A 16,381-nucleotide genomic window follows, 5' to 3' on the forward strand; every position below is an offset into this window, starting at 1 on the left:
ATTTGTGGTTGCCATCTTTGAAGCTCTTTTGGAAGCAGCCAGTTTTTTGAAGGACTGGCACCTCTCAAAGTTGTTTGCCCACTCATGAAGATAGTCCTCTGGAGACCCCCAGCAAGGCTGGCCACCCTCATTTTCCTTAGTCCCCAATACGACTGAGCTTCAGGGCATCTTCACCCAGCATGCTCAGCCTGGGCCTTGATTTAACTAACTGTTGGGATGCCTGTGATCTGCTCAGCTACAAGAAATTCCATGCAGGACTCATGAGAAGCAGGTTTCACAGGCTTTTTTGTGGTTGGTGTCGTGGTTGGAGGGGATCACAAGCACCGTGTGCTTCAGCATCTTTCTAGGGTCTGAGGTTGGACTGGCTGGTCAACAATGGGAGGGATGCTCTCTCTTTTTCTTTTTTTGAAGGGGAGCACCCTATTTGCTCTTCTCCAATCCTCTGGCACTCCTGAGGATGATTGAGAGCCCCACAGCTCTCCCACCAGTTCCTTCAGCATTCTAGGGTATACAGGTAGTCATGACGACAATTGACCCCAACGTTTCTGTTGCTCAGTGAGACAGTTCTTAAGTGAGTTTTACTACTTTCTCATCACAGTGAAGTGAACCAGTTGTCAGGTGTCTGGACTTTGATCACGCAGCCATGAGGATGCTGCAATGGTCGTAAGTGTGAAAAACATAAGTCATTTTTCCTAGTGCAGCTGTAACTTTGAAAGGTCACTAAATGAACCTATGTAAATCAAGGACTATCTGTATATCATCAAAGCCAAAGGCTAGAAGGGTCCTTTTACTGCATCTCTGCTGACCCTCCCCTGATTGTTCCCAGCCTGTGCTACCCAGCCCTCTCCTCCCCCCCCTCAATTTCCTCCGGATGTAATGATGGGGGCAGAAGAAGAGTTAGTCCCTCTGATTTCTCTGGCTCGTTTATCAAGATTTCTCCGTTTGGGGTAAGCAGCGAGGGCGCCCCCCCCGCCTTCCTCTTGGCCTCCCTCTGGTTCCCCAGGCCATTAAGGGATTATTTTTAAACAATGCTTCAGTTTTATTATAACATGTTATCGCTGTTAGCCTGAGGTGTTAAATTGTACTTTCCTCTGTTCTTACTGTATTTATGACATGTTATGGCCTCACGAGGGCTACGTTTCTTCTCCTGAAAGTGATGGACATTCATAAGGTTAGAAAATCTCCCGTTTTGATAGACTCTCACTTAATTGGGGGGGGGGGAGAGCAAACACCGCCCTGTGTGGGGCCTGAGCCTCTCATTGATTGGATGAGTAAGTTTTAATACTGGTTTATTTTGCAAAATTGTAGACAATTTCTTGGAAAAGTTTTGAAAATAGAGGAAAAACAGAAACACCTAGTTTGCCCCTTAAAGTGGGAATGAAAATTTCAGACAAAACATGGAACATGAGAGCTGGAAGGGACCTTGGAGGTCTTCTAGTCCAACCCCCTACACAAGCGGGAGACCAATACCATTTCAGACAAATGGTCATCTAGTCTCTCCTTAATTGAAGTAGCTTTCAATAATGGAGCTACCACAACTTCTGGAGGCAAGCTATTCAGAATAATAAGAATAAGAATAATAAGAATAATAATTTTATTTATATACCGCCCTCCTCCCGAAGGACTCAGGGCGGTGTACAGCCAATATTAAAAACATAAATATACAATATCCTAGTTAAAATTAATTAAAATCATTAAATAGTTTTGGCCAAATTTTAAAACCCAAAGTTAAAACCCAATTTAAAATCATTCAATTAGACAGCCCCGCTTGTCAGAACAGTAGGATCTTGAGGGCACAGCGAAAGACCCGGAGATCAGAGATGTTACGAATATCCGGGGGCAATTCATTCCAAAGGGCAGGGGCTCCGACAGAGAAGGCTCTCCTCCTGGGTGTCGCCAGCCGGCATAACTTGGCCGATGGCACCCTGAGGAGTCCCTCTCTGTGGGAGCGAACTGGTCGGTGGGAGGCTGTTGGTGGCAGAAGGTGGTCCCGTAGATATCCTGGTCCTATGTCATGGAGCACTTTAAAGATGGTAACCAACACCTTGAATTGCACTCGGAAGACCACTGGGAGCCAGTGCAGCTCGCGCAGGAGAGGTGTTACATGGGCGTAACGAGGTGCACGGCCGCATTCTGGACCAGTTGGAGCCTTCGAGTGCTCTTCAAGGGGAGCCCCATGTAGACAGCATTACAGTAGTCCAGACGGGAGGTGACGAGGGCGTGAGTGACTGTGCGCAAGGCATCCCGGTCCAGAAAGGGACGCAACTGGCGAATCAGGCGAACCTGATAAAAAGCCCCCCTGGCCACGGCCATCATGTGCTCTTCTAAAGACAGCCGTGAGTCCAGGAGGACGCCCAGATTGTGAGCCCTCTCTGTGGGGGGCAGGGATTCACCCCCAATAGTCAGCGATGGCACCAGTTGACTATACCGAGACGCCGGAAGCCACAGCCACTCAGTCTTGGAAGGGTTGAGTTTGAGCCTATTTCTCCCCATCTAGACCCGCACGGCCTCCAGGCAGCGGGACATCACATCAAGGGCATCGTTGGGGTGGTTTGGGGTGGAGATGTACAGAATAACGTAAGGGACCTTAGAGGTCTTCTTCCAGCCAATCCCCCCTACTCAAACAGGAGACCCTATACCAGATGGGCATTTAGTATTTATACTCCCCAATAACCAGATTACTTTCCACAAATATAAGGTGGAAAACTATCATAAATAGGACCAGACCCAGTGGGGGAGGAGGTGTTGCCATCCAAATTGGAGAAGTGACCCCTGGTGAATAGTGGGTCGACAGAAGTAAGCCAGTCATAGAAAGACCTCTGTGGAACCTGGCCTGTGGGTGTGGCAGTTGCTGTCAGAGGAAAGCTGGAGTCTGCTCTGCCTCTTCATGGGAAGGCATGAGAATTGAACTGAGTGGAAGGCCAGTCTGGCCTGATGGAGGGGCTGAGCTCCCCCCCCCCCGAGCCCTATGGCAGTTCTGCCCTTCCTCTTTGCCAAGCCACCGGGCAAGCTGAGCTGGACTCATCTGGAGAGGGGCACAGCGGGCACGGCCTTGCCACAGGGCAAGGAGGAGATGGGCTGGCAGTAAAGCCGAGCAGCTGCCAGGGCCCAGGAGGAAGCCAGCATTTAATTATAGCCCTCCAGGAGTAATAAGGGTTTGCCATGATTGGCGCTGGGATCCCATGGCAGAGCTGAGGCTTCTTCCCTTCCCCACTTGGCCAGTCTTGCTCATGCTGACTGGTTCCCAGTCTCAGTCCAGACATCCCCCTGACCCTCCTTCCATGGGCCAGGGCAGGAGGGGGGTCAAGCTGGAGCCCAGGATCAGCCATTCTCTGCACCAGCATGGAACTCCTGGACAGCCAGCGAAGGCAAGTGACCCCCGTGTGGGGCTGTGGTTGGCTGGTAGGCAGCTCCTTCAGGCAGCCGTTTCCAGCAGGAGGTGGCTGGCATTGTATGTGTGCGAGTGTGTGCACAGACAGGCAGTTCCAGTCGGGGCAGCTGAGATTGTGCGGGGACCAGCTTGTCACAGAAGAGGGGCTGGGCCAAGGTTGGGAGCTGCATTATCTCCTCAGCCCCCCCCCCCATGTCCTGTGCCTCAGTCTTGGCATTGGAAGCAGGTGACTCTGAATTGGTTCCAGAGGGGACACTGTCTGCGTCCCCCGGGCCACTGCTTCCTTTGGCGAAGGCTACCCAAGGGGGAGCCCAGGCACTGCTGGTGGCACTCAGCCCCTCCAGAGATGGCTTTCCGGACCTCCTCCAGGGTCTGGGGGATGGACAGAGCCCGCTCTGGAACCAATTCCGTAGGAGCAGATGGGGAGCAAGGTTGGGCTCCTGACAGTTTCCTTGCGGTCCCCCTTGCTGGGAGAGAAGATCAGGCCCTCCGTCCCGCTCAAAGTTTGGCTTGGGCCAGGAGGGGGAGCAAAACAGCCAGGCAGGCTGCTCCATTCACTGCCAAAGCTCTCCCCTGCGTAGGCAAGGGGTGGGCCTAGTGGTCACTTGGCCTGCATGCTACAAGAATAGCATTCTTGGGGTCCCTGGAGAGGTGCCTCCTCCACCAAACCGGTGTGTAATTTGCAGGGGGGGGGGCGTCTTACCTGCCAGTTCCCGTTTTGCACCATTCCTGTCTGCAGGGGTGGCTAGACCCAGAAGTGGCAAGGAATGTGTGAATGCCCAGATAGAGGAAGGGGTAGAGTTGATCCCCAGCTCTCTTCCCCCAAATTCCACTCCACTGTCGGGGTGTGTGTGTGAAGGAGGGGAGGGGAGGAGCAGGCAGCCCCAGACGAGACTGCATCAGCGCAGGCGGATTGCGGGGGAGAGCCGCAGTGCCAGCCCCCAGATGCCCTAATTCTTCTGCCGCTGGTTCAGAGCTGCGCTGCCCTCGGAGGTGGCGCGTGGCTTCGTGGACGCTCCTCGCCCCTCCTCGGCCAGCTCGCTTGCACTGCTGCGCCCCCGACCTCGCCCCCTCCCCAACCTACGGAGAGATGTCTCCTGAATGCACGATGAAGTGAAGGGGGCTGAGCGGCGGCGGTGACAGCAGCGGCGGCGGCGGCGGGGACGGCTCTGCTCTGCACTGCAGCGGAGCACGAGGAGAAGCGGAGAAGCCTCCGGACCGGCAGCCGCGAGCCGGGAACCGAGAGCTGAGGCGAGCCCAGCTGCGCCATGCTCAACAACCTGACGGATGGCGAGGACGGCGAGGGGGGGGCGAGCCAAGGTAAGAGCGCGCGGGTAGCCCGGCTCTGCGCCCCGGTTGCCTCGCCCGCGCGGGCCATGTGCGGCGGCGGCGGCGAGAGCGGAGCCGGAGGGCGCCGCGGCTATTTTTATCTGCGGAGCGCTGGCGGCGGCGCGGCCTCTGCTGCTGTCCAGGGTGCTGGAATGCGGCCGCCGTCCAGGCTGGCATCTTCCGAGCTGCGCGCCGCCCGCCCGCCCGAAAATGGTGGCAACTCGCGAGGGAGACATTTTGGCGAGGGAGCGGCGGGGACCCTCGCCCGGGCTGCCCCGGAGCCCCCTTGCTCCTGCCAGGGCGGCTGGGCAGGCGCCGCTGCGGACCCCGGCTCCGCGGAAAGCCCCCGTGGCCCTTTGGAAGGCGCCGCCCCCGCTGCGGATGCGCCGGCCGCCCTTCGCTCCCATGCGCTCAACTTCCGCGCTGGGCGAGTTGCCGGGGGTCGCTTCTGCGCCACAGAGAGACCCCCCATCTCTCCGGCCCAGAATGCGACGCTCCTTCTCCCGCGGCCTTTGAGCCTGCGCTGCTGCCTCGCCGAGAGGCTGAGGGTGCCGGGCAGTCGCGGCCGGGCTACCCTCTCCCTGCCCGCCGCTGCCGTGTCTTCAGGGACGGATCCTTTGCTGCAGACCCAGCGCGGCGCCGGTTGAGCTGCGCTGTCCAGAAGCAAAACATTTGAACCCGGCCCCCTGCTGCAGCCCCCCTCCTCCCCGCTGCCCTGGCAATGGCACCCACGGGAGAAGGGCAGCCAACTGTGCAGCTGCCCTCTGGATGGCTGGAATTTGGACGACTGCCCCCTGCCCGGTGCCAGCCCAGATCAGCAGAGAAAAAGGCCGGGGCACCAGGGATCCTGGGCCCTGCGTGTCTACAGGGAATGTGTGGGATGGCATGAGCCAAGGCAGATGCCATCTGACTGGAGGGGGCACCTCCAACTCTCCCCTTTCCTCTTGCAGTTGGGAAGAGGGTTGGTGTGGCTGTTCTGTCCTTCCTCGAGGACCCCCCCCCCCCTCCTTGCAGGGGTGAAGGGGCTGCTGGCAATGGATCTGGGGAGGAAGCGCTGCAGGAGCCTTGTGGGGGGAGTGAGTGTTGCGCAGAACCATCTCCTTGCCTGGCTGGCTGGAGGCTCCCGCTCCCTCCCATCTCTTCTTCAGACTCTACCAGCTCCAGGTCCTGCTGAGATGGGGCTGGCCTGCCCAACTGAGGTCTTGCTGCCCCCTGGCTCCTGCCCAGTGGCTATGCCCAGCTAGACATGGTGGAAAGGTATTTGGGCAGCCCTGGTGCAAGGGCTCTGCAGCTGAGGTCCGGCTCTCCTCGGTGGCATTTGGCAAGGGACGTCCTGGAACTGGCAGTTCTGAGCAAAGGGTGGGGGTGACCTGGTAAGAGCCAGGCATTTCTCCAGACTGTGATGCCCAGTGCCCCACAGCCACTATGGGAGGCTGGTGATGAGGGCCAGGAGATGGAACGCCAAGGGCAGATGCATTTGGCATGGGTCACAGTCCCTCCAGCCGGATGGAACATATTCTGGGGAACTGAGGTATGGGGTCTTCTTCTGCAGAAGTCTTTGCCATCCCAAAGGTTTGCCCAGCATCTTTTGCCAGGACGGGCCTGTGGTATTTGGTCCAGTTGAGCAGCAGGACTGACTGGGTTCCCCCCCCCAGGATCCCCCCTACCCAAAGCTCCTCAGAGCCTCCCTGAGGGCCAAGGACACCTGTGGGAACTCACGTTCCCAGTCTGGGGTGGCAATGCCATGAAGCAGAGAAATGGAATAAAGCAGTTTAGAGTACTATAATCAGGTTTATTTTAGAGATGTATTTAATTGATCTAAAATATGGGATACAATTACTGGAGAATCGTTTCGAGCTGTAGTGAAATCTCTGGCTGAATGTAGGTCAGGTGCCTCCAAGATGGAGATCAGGTGATTGGGGGTGGGGGGATTTCTTGGTTCCTCGGACAGGGGATCCCAAAAGGAAGCGGAGGCTTCTGTGCCTGGGGTCTCACCTTCCCCAAAGGTGGAAGAAAAGGGAGCCACATGTGTGTTGGAGGCCAAATCACAGCTGACCCCTTGGCATGATGGCCCCTGGCAAGACAAGGCCAGGTTGGGGGCAAGCGCTTCCACCCTCGTTTCCATGTCTTCCTGTCTTGGCACAGTTGCCATGTTAAAAAAGCCGGGTCTGGGGGAGATGGGTGCACAGACCAGGTGGGCGAAGGCTGGGAGAGCAATTATGGACTTGGGGATCTCTGCATGGCTTTAATGGGGGTGGGGGGAGAGCTGCAGTTCCATCCATGACGCTGAAGTTTCTGTGACACCCAGGCTGGTGATTTTCATTGCTTGTTTTTTTTTTTTTAATCAAAAGCAATAAACATATAAAATATGACAGATTTGATTGGGAAATGAAGTGATGACTAAAGAGCCGCTAGGAAGTATAATTCACCCACCCACAAAGCCTGCTGCTCCTCGGAACGGAGGTCTTTGCAGACCCTGCTCTGCTTGGCAGGTGGTGCAGAGCAAACCCTGAAGGGGCTCGGCAGGCTGGCTGTCTTCTCTCAGCATCAGGCAGATGCCCACCAGCGGCGGGACAGCACCCTGGCATGGAAGGAAGAGCAGCAGCTTCGCTCTGCAGTGCTGGCTTCCTTCGGCTGCCCCAAATCTCCCTGCTCTGCAGGACCCACACAAGAGCCCCAAAGCAGGAGCCCTCTTAGCCGCCTTCCCCAGGGCTGCTGTCTGCAAGCCTCTGCTGGGCCGTCCCCCACCCTTTCAAGACCAGGGAGCCTTTCTTTCTGGGGGGCAGGGGCGGGGGGCTGCATAGAGACAGCTGGGTTCTGGGCCTGAGTCCCTCCAGGGGCCACATTTGATTGCCATCAACAGTCAAGGGAGTCCTTCTCCTTTTGAGTTCCCTGACGTCTCCATAGCTGGATTCCTCCATCGGAGGCACCTGCTCCAGGAGGAGATGGGGGAGCCATCTCAGACCAAGCAGGAAGCCTGATTGGGAGAGAGATCCTTTGCCAGTCTGCTCCTCTGCTGACATTGCAGGCGCCTGAGCAGGAGGCCGACGGAATAAGGGATGTTTGTGGTCCTCTAGTCCAACCCCCCACCCAAGCAGGAGACCCTAAACCCTTCTGGGCAAATCTCTTCTTGAAAACCTCCAGTGATGGAGCTCCCAGAACTTCCGGAGGGAAGCCCGTTCCACTGCTTAATTGTCCTCACTGTCAGGAACTTCTTCCTTAGTTCCAGGTTGCTTCTCTCCTTGACTCGTTTCCATCCGTTGCTTCTTCTCCTGCCTTCTGGTGCTTTGGAGAATAGGTTGACTCCCTCTTCTTTGGGGCAGCCCCTCAAATACTGGAAGGCTGCTATCATGTCTCCCCTGGTCCTTCTCTTCATTAATCTGAACATACCCAATTCCTGGAACTGTTCTTCGTATGTTTTAGCCTCCAGCCCCCTAATCATCTCTGCACTCTAATTTCTAGAGTCTCAATGTCTCTTTTATATTTTGGTGACCAAAACTGGATGCAGGATTCCAAGTCTGATCTTACCAAGGCCTTATAAAGCGGTACGAAGACTTCATGTGATTCTCCCCTCTGTTGATGCAGCCTAGGACTGGGTTGGCCTTTGCGGCGGCTACAGCACATTGCTAGCTCCATATGTTTCAGCCTTAATCGAGGGGCCAGAGGGCCAGAGCTGTGCCCTAGGTGGGCTGTCTAGCCAGAGCAGTGCTCCGGGAGCAGGCAAGGGCCGAGGGCCTGGCACTTAGAGCGCGTGAAGCTGGACAGGACGAGTGGACAGAGCACTCCGTGGGCTCTTACAGCTGTTTCCTGGCTGGGCCCTGTGCCTGGGTCAAGTGCTGATCATCTCAGCTGGCCCTGCAGGAGGCTGGGTGGTGGAGGTGGAGGGAACCCATCTACCCTGACCTGTATGTGCTCTGAGCAGGAACATCCAGATCCTCCTGGCTTCCAAGAGCGGCAAGGGGGCTCTGAGGGAGGAGGAGCTGCCTGGGAGCAGCAGGTGTGTTTTGGGCAGGGCAGGGGGGCGGGTCAGTCCTCCTGTGGAGCCAGGGACCTGGCTGGCAGCTGCTCCAGCTATTGACTCTGCCCTCCCCCCCTCCTGGCGTGGGGATGATCGGATCTTTCTCATGCTGGGGCCGCTCTTTCCTGCCAGCAGTCCATGGGCAGCCTTGCCAGCCACCGCAGAAAATTAAAAGGCCGGTTCTTGTTGAGTGATCCCTGGGGAGGGAGGGAGGGGGGGTGGAACTCTCCCAGAACCTGAAATGAAGAGACACTCAAGGCTGCAGCTGAGAGATGCCCGACCTGTTGGCTCTGTGCCCCCCTGCCCTGTCTCAGTCTGCTGGAACCTGCCTGCCCGTCCCCCGCCTGTTGCAATGGACCCTAAGGGCCCCATTCATTCCTAGCATGCCAAGGCAGCTGCTGCTGCCCCTGAGCCCCCTCTGGCCCCTGGGCAACCGGGCCAAGGATCTGCTGGGAATCGGGGGGTGGGGGAAGAATATGCCATGGGGCCTCCAGGGAGGAGGGCCAGATGGAGGAGGCTGATCAAGGGAGGCCCGACAGACATGGTGTGGGGAAGGAGTCTCCTGCTTCCCCATTGCTGGGCCAGCCTTGGGGGGGGGTGCTTTCTCATGCTCAGCCCTTGTAGGTATGCGACCCCCCCCCTCCCCTGACTGCAATAAGAGGCCTAAATGCTGGGGGGACCTGCTCTGCCCCCTCTGCAGCCAGAGCAGAGCCGGCCCTGGGATCGGCCTTCCTCTGGTCCAGGGGAAGAAGGCTGAGCCCGGAGGTGGGGGGGGGAGCCCAAGAGGAGCCCTGATGGAGGGAGCGGAAGGAATGACTCAACCAGGGGGGGGATATATTTAAAGAGATGTGAAAAGATCTTGACAGGTTTCAGCAGTGGGGGAGGGGAAAGGAGGGAGAACTGGCAGGTTCTGCATGGGGGGGGAGGGGGAGACTAGCTGGGAAGAGGGGGGGTCTGAAGGCCTGCCCCACCAGGAGAAGGAGCAGGACTGGCCTCTCTTATCCTGGAAGGCAGAGTCAGAGTTTCAGGCACATCAGCCCTTCGAGGTAGGCCAGGCTAGACCAAGCAAGCGGCTCTGCTCTATGGACTCTATGGGCTGTAGTAGCCAACTCATGCAGATCGGTTGGTGCCTCCCCTCCCCCAGGGGGCGAGTGTGGGCCACCTCTCGGGAATGAAGGGAGACCAGGGGCCCTTTTACAGCACCCGCTTTCTCTGCCTGCGTGAGCGGGAGACACCAGGACGCTTTTCCCACCAGGAGCCCCAGGGGATTCTGGGAAAGGAAATCTCTGGGAATGGGCATAGTTGGAGAACCCTGCCCCAAAGCTCCAGATGCCCATGCAGTGCCAGTTCACTCCACCTTGTGGGGGCATGAAGGGCATCGTATTCTGGCACAACTGCCTCCCTCCTGGGGGTGAAGGGGGGCCAAGGCCGGTCCATTTCGCCTGGGGCCATCTGGGCAGGCCTTCTGGCCAGAGCAGCTGCAGGCTCAGGATGACCAGGAGCAGATCCACTCTGCTGGTGTCGTGACACCCAGAGGCCGTCCACCATCTGTTCCTTTAAAACTGCGCCAGTCACTGGCAGTTGCCTCCTTGGTGGCTGACGATGAGGAAGGGGGGAGCACAGTGGCCTCCATGCCGGCCCACCCACCCCAGGGCTACATTGTCACCTGTGCCATGTCCTGGACGTGTTCTGAATCACAGAATAACAGAGTTGGAAGGGACCTTGGAGGTCTTCTAGTCCAACCCCCTGCTCGAGCAGGAAACCCTACACCATTCCAGACAGATTCTAAGTTTACAGCCCTCCAACACGGCACCTCCCTTAGGACAGGGACCCTCATCATGCCCTTTGAGCCTTTGTGCCAGGGCCCACTCCAGTGCATGTGTGGCACAGAGTCTCTTCAGGCTGGGAATTTAACTGGGGCCGTTCCCAGCAGTTGCAGAGTTTGGGGGCCTATTCTCCCCAACTCTTGCAGTGGCAGGGAGAGCATCGCTTCAGGGTCTGCTCACAGCAGGGAAGCCCCCAGCGCCTCTTGGTGTGGGACATCTTGTCTTGCTCGGCTGAGAAAGCTTTGCTGTCCCCCTCCCCCCAATTTCTACACAGAAGAGGAAGGCAGCAGAGAGGAATTTAAGCTGCAGGGAGCTGCCCCCAAGACCCCTGCTGCCCTGCTCGGTTCAGGTAAAAGCTCCTGAAGGAGGGGCTTGAACCCAGGAGGCCCCCCCTCTCACCCCATCACAGATGCAGCAGAGATGCCTCTTCTGCCTTTTGAAGCCGACCCTTGGCTCGGCCCCTCTCCCTGGCTGATGGTCCTGATGGGGCTCTGGTTGGCTTCAGAGGTGGGGGGCAGCAGCTGGGTCTGGGGGAACACGGGAGAGACCCTGATCCCCTCGCTTGGAGGTGGGACCCCTGGACCTCGGCTTGGCAGGGGAGTCTTGCTAGGGGACACTCACACATTATTATTATTATTATTATTATTATTATTATTATTATTATTATTATTATTATTTTATTTGTAAAATTTATTAGCTGCCCATCTTGCTACACAGTAACTCTGGGTGGCTTACAATATTAGAGGATAAATCTATAAAGTATAATAATCCAAATACAAAACTATAAAGTAGGTTATACTGAAATGCTCCCTACCTAAGCACGGGGCAGCCAGGCAATCGAGCAGATTTAGAAAGGCTCCTTGATCCCTGCTGGACTGGGGGCCAGCCTCCTTTTCTCTGGCTCATGGCCAGCTTCTTTTAAAGCCATGGAGCAGGAAATGTTCAGGAGAGAGAAAGAAAGAGAGAGAGAGAATTAGGAGAGAAAGAGAAGGAGAAAGAGAAAAAGAGAATTAGGAGAGAGAGAGAGAAGGAGAAAGAGAGAGAGAATTAGGAGAGAGAGAAAAAAGAATTAGGAGAGAGAGAAGGAGAAAGAGAAAGAAAGAGGAGAGAGTTAGGAGAGAAAGAGAGAAAAAGAGAATTAGGAGAGAGAGAGAGAGAGAGAGAACAAGCACACAGGTAGTTCTTGATTTACAAGTTGTTAAGCAAATCACATGGTCATTAAGAGAATCTGGCTTCCCCCATTGATTTTGCTGACTGGGAGGCCAACTGGCCACGTGGCCCCAGGACACGGAAGCTGTCACAAGCACCGGCTGATGGCCAAGTGAGGCCCGGACTTCCTTCAGGGCCACGGTAACTTCGAAAGGTCGCTAAGGGAGCGGACTCTGCCTCCAGTAAGCGGCCCCCACTTCTGCGATCGGGGGGGGCTGCTCTTTGGGGGCGTCCCGTGCTGCGCGCTCTCTAGGGCCAGCCTACCTGTTTCTCCCGCGTGGCGGGGCGAAGGAGGGAGCAGAAGCAATCGGGGACCCAAGAGGCAGCAAGGCGGGCCGCGGCGGCTGCCGGCGGAGGGAGCTCGGCCGCCGCTCAAGCCCAGCCGCTGGGGGCCCGGCCCGGCCCAGCCGCTGCAGCGGCGGAGGGGAGGGGGAAGCGGCAGCTGGCGGCTTACATAAGCCTTGTTGGGCGCCGGGCTGGGTTGCCAGGGAAACCGACCCGCGGCCTGCCGGCTTCCGCGCCCCACGCCCGCCTAGCTGCGTTCCGGCGAGTCCGGGGTGGGTGGGGGGAGCCTGGGTCCGTCCGGCCCGTGACCGGCTCCCCCGCCAGGCCGGTCCTGTGGGCGAGACGGTGCCTGGGCTCCTCCACGGCTGCCGGAAGCGGCGGGCCGGCCGGAGTGGGACTGGCAGGCGATCGGGTCTCGCTCGGAGCCGGGCCCGGGAGCGGAGGGGCTTTAGCCGCTGTCCGGCGCGAGGTCGCCTGGCGCTTCTGGCCTGGGGAAAACGGGGGAAGCGCTGGGGCTGCCTCTGGGGGTTGCTGCCAAGACACGTGTCGAGGCTCCTTTCAGGCGGGGCGTCTGTCCTTAGGCTGGGGCGACAGGTGTGTGTGCGCGGGGGCCCACGTACATTTTCCGGGTGGTCTCCTTTTCTTCTCTGCAGGGCTGCTCAGGTGTCCTGGCAGCTTTCTGAGCCCCTCCATTGACCTGGGCAGCCAGTTTGATTTCCAGAATGCAGTGCTGCGTTTTCCAGCAGGCTGGGCTGTGGGGCAGCTGGAGGGACCAACCGGACAGCCAGGAAGGGCAGCCCATTGGAGCCCCTGCCCATCTTGCTCCTCAGCTGCTTGGGCAGCGGTTGAAAGTCTGGTACGGGGTGTGCCAGGCCAGGGATGAGCTCCTGGCCATCCAAGACCCTCAAAGGGAAGTGCTCTTTCTGCCTGGGTGTGTGAATGGGCGAGTTCTCCCACTGGAGCCATTTTGTGAGCACACCCACAACCTTCAAAAAGTGCCACATCAGGCGCTGCAAATCGACGTGTCTTAGGCAGACCTGCTCATGGCAGCTGCTCATGCCAGGCTCTTTACTCAGAGCCAATGGTGCCCACCTTGTGGACTTCCTCCCCTTCAAGGCAAACCGTTTTTAAGGCTGCTGGTGGAGGTGCCCTTGATCCACGTGGACCCCGATCAGAGGCCTTGCCATGCGCATGCCCTGCCCGTTTCCTCCTCCTGGGCGTTACTGATACCACGCCAGATATTCAGGCCGAAGGCGTTGCTCTGGGGTCCCTCAGGAGTCAAACGCTCCCCTGGGTGGGCAGAAGGAAGACCCTCAGGCAGCCGTTCCCTGGAGTCTGATATGCTTGGGGCGCTTTCTCTGGGGGCCCCTGCTTCTTCATGGGGGGATACCGTAGGATGGCTGCTGGGGTCTCCGGCATTCCAGGTGCAGAGAGGTGGCCAGGCACTGTTTGCCCCCCACCAGGGCCTAAGTGGCAGGTTCAGCTGCTTCCCCTGGTTGGGTCTCTGTGTGTAAATGCTCCTCCCTTCCTTCCTGGGTGCTTCTGGGTCGCATGTGTGGCTATTTGAAGAGGACAGATTCATGACTCTGTGCTGAGCAGGAGAGGAAGCAGAGCCCAGGCACATGGGTATTGTGATCTGAATGTTTGTGGCACAATTGCATCTTTCCCAGAAGCCTTAAAATTGCATTGTTTTAAAGTGGCCAGAAATGTTGATCTCAAAACAAAGCTCATTCTGGGAAGGGAGTAAAACTCTTATAGACTAGGCGGTAAAGATAAAGGTTTCCCTGTCCAGTTGTCTCTGACTCTGGGGGTGTTGCTCATCTCCGTTCCTTGGCCAAGGAAGCCAGCATGGTCTGAAGGCATTTTCCCTGGTCATGTGGCCAGCATGGTATACGCCAAAGGTGCACGGAACGCTGTTACCTCCCTACCGAAGGACTACCTGTTTATCGACTCTCATTTGTGTGTTTTCGAACTGCTAGGTGGGCAGGAGCTGCAGCAAGTAATGAGCACTCACCCTATCCTGTGGCTCTCGGGTCTTGAACCCAATCTGTCAGCTTTACAGGTATCGTGCCCCCCTCTACAGACTATTGCAGATCATATAAAGGGAACAATCAATCAATTGATTAATTGATTGAATGGTTGACTTCTGACTCCTAGCAAGCATAAAGATTGATGTTTTCCCTGATGATCTCTCCCAACCTGCTCCTTCTGCTCCCACAAGGGTGCCCCCATCGCTTGCAACTGACCCCCCTCCCCCTCCGCTGCTGGTCATCCTCTTTTTTTTTTTTTTATTTGATTTATATGCCGCCCTTCTCTGGAGACTCAGGGCGGCTTACAATGCGTTAAGCAATAGCCTTCATACTTTTGTATATTTATACAAAGTCAGCTTATTGCCCCCACAATCTGGGTCCTCATTTTACCTACCTTAAAAAGGATGGAAGGCTGAGTCAGCCTTGAGCCTGGTGAGATTTGAACTTGCAGTAATTGCAGGCAGCTGGTGTTAATCACAATGCTATCAGTCTGCTGAGCCACCAGGCCCGTTCTTCCCTTCCACCTTTCCAGCCTTCAGGCCTCGTCCAGAGAGCCGAGTCTTCACTTCATGTGTTTGAAGTAGGATTATTAGAGCTTTTATACCTCAAGTGAGAACTGGGTGTTGGTTTATTCAGCTATCCACTTGTTCGTTTTCTTGGCTGCCTGTGACGTAAATGCTTACTTTCAACCTGACTAAAATAAGACACATTTTAAAATCAAATGCATGCATCTGCATCCAGCATGTGCATATTTCTCCTTTGGGGTAAACAAGGTTATGCAGACTGCAGGAAAAAAAATAGTAAACAGTAAAGCCCCAAAACTAAAGGCCGGAGATAACGGAAAGGAAATCCGCTAAAAGAAATACCTCGGTACCTTTCTCTGTGTTTAAACCCTCCTTGTCTCGGTGCCTTGAGATGTGGGTCGCCTTTTATTCTGTCCAAAGCGCCTTGGTCTCTCTGGCAATATCCTGTGCAACGGTGTTTTTTCTTCTGTCTGTATTATGCAATCGCTTTCTCCCATCCTTGTTTCTGCAGCAATCCTTGCCTGGCCTGCCTGCTTCGTCCATAGCTGTTTTGCTCATCTCTTCCTTTTTGCCCCTCCCCCATCCCCGGTATCGTAACTGCATGATGTCGCTGTGACTCTGGCAGCTTTTCCCCAGGCAGTTCTCCATCCTCCTATGTCCACTTCATTCCCTGGGAGAACCCATAGGGTTCATGCCTCCTCTTCCTACAGCCATTCTACATTCCCTCTTTCCTTGTCTTCCATGTTCCTTTTCTTCCAAGTGACAATCTTGGTCTTAATGCCAAGGAAGGTCCCTCTCCCCTTCGGAGCCTCTGATCCCGCTTCCCTCCGCCACTAATCCCCTCAGTCTTTCATCAGAAACAATCAGATTAATCACGCTTTTAGATTGACAGCCCTTCCGATGCCAGGCGCAGGCAGGAATCGCCCGATGTATGGGAAACAGGCCTTTTTCCTCGGAGATGCCCATCATCCACAGCCTTCTCGCGCATTCCTGGGTCTCCGAAGGTCTCAGCTGCTTTTTCAGTCTTCTCTCCCTTCCTTCCTTCCCACCCAGCCGCTCAGGCCCTGCGCCGGAAGGGACCCCCTCCCCGAATCTCCTTCCTTCAGAACATTTCAGAGCTTCCTTCAGACTCTCATTTCTGGCTCTCCTGTTGTCACCACTCAGTTGTGGGTAACCTGCAACCACCACCAGCAACCCCTGGATTCCTTCCGACTTCCACAGGCACCCATAGCAACCCACCAGCTCCCTCCTCCTGACGTACGTTTTAGTCCTTTTATTCGAACCTCCCCCTTCGCTTCCCAAATCCGCTTGCCAATTCCGCTCCCCGAGAGCAGACCGACTCCATTCGGATCGATTGTCCCTTTTGTCACAGGCAGTTTATTGACAGGCATCCGGGCTGCTTAAAGTGGGATCCTAATTAAATGAAGGCCCACAGAGATAGAGAGTTAAAACTCAGCAAAGCGATATCATTAACTGGAACAGCGGTACAACATGAAGTGTGTTTAACGTAAGCCAACTTAAAATCATTTTCCTATTTTTATCCCATCTTGCCGTTTTTATTATTCTGAATAATGTTCCGTTGCTCTAATGAAGCCAGGAGCACACAGAACAACCTTCTCCTCCTAATAGACAGCTTTACCTGCTGAACTTCCCTGGGTGCTGCGCTGCCTTTCAGCTTCTTCAAGGAAGGAATCCAGCTGCGAAGGAATCTCTCTCCATCCTGGCCTTATGCCTGTGATTTATAGGCCAGGAGGCCCATTAGGCAGCCC

General features: G+C 56.1%; 1 protein-coding gene across 1 annotated transcript in view; it reads left to right on the plus strand.

Annotated features, from left to right (window-relative positions):
* Positions 1 to 4,689: 4,689 nt before the first annotated feature.
* SLC12A5 (solute carrier family 12 member 5) overlaps positions 4,690 to 16,381 on the plus strand; it is a 45,484-nt gene continuing 33,792 nt past the window's right edge. The window contains exon 1 of the mRNA XM_070941903.1: positions 4,690 to 4,711. The gene's annotated coding sequence lies outside the window, so the exon portion shown is untranslated. The remainder of the gene's footprint in view (positions 4,712 to 16,381) is intronic.

This window comes from Pituophis catenifer, unplaced genomic scaffold (assembly GCF_029215685.1).
Source record: "Pituophis catenifer annectens isolate HBS135680 unplaced genomic scaffold, rPitCat1.0.hap2 SCAF_3, whole genome shotgun sequence".
In the NCBI taxonomy this organism is placed as follows: Eukaryota; Metazoa; Chordata; class Lepidosauria; order Squamata; family Colubridae; genus Pituophis; species Pituophis catenifer.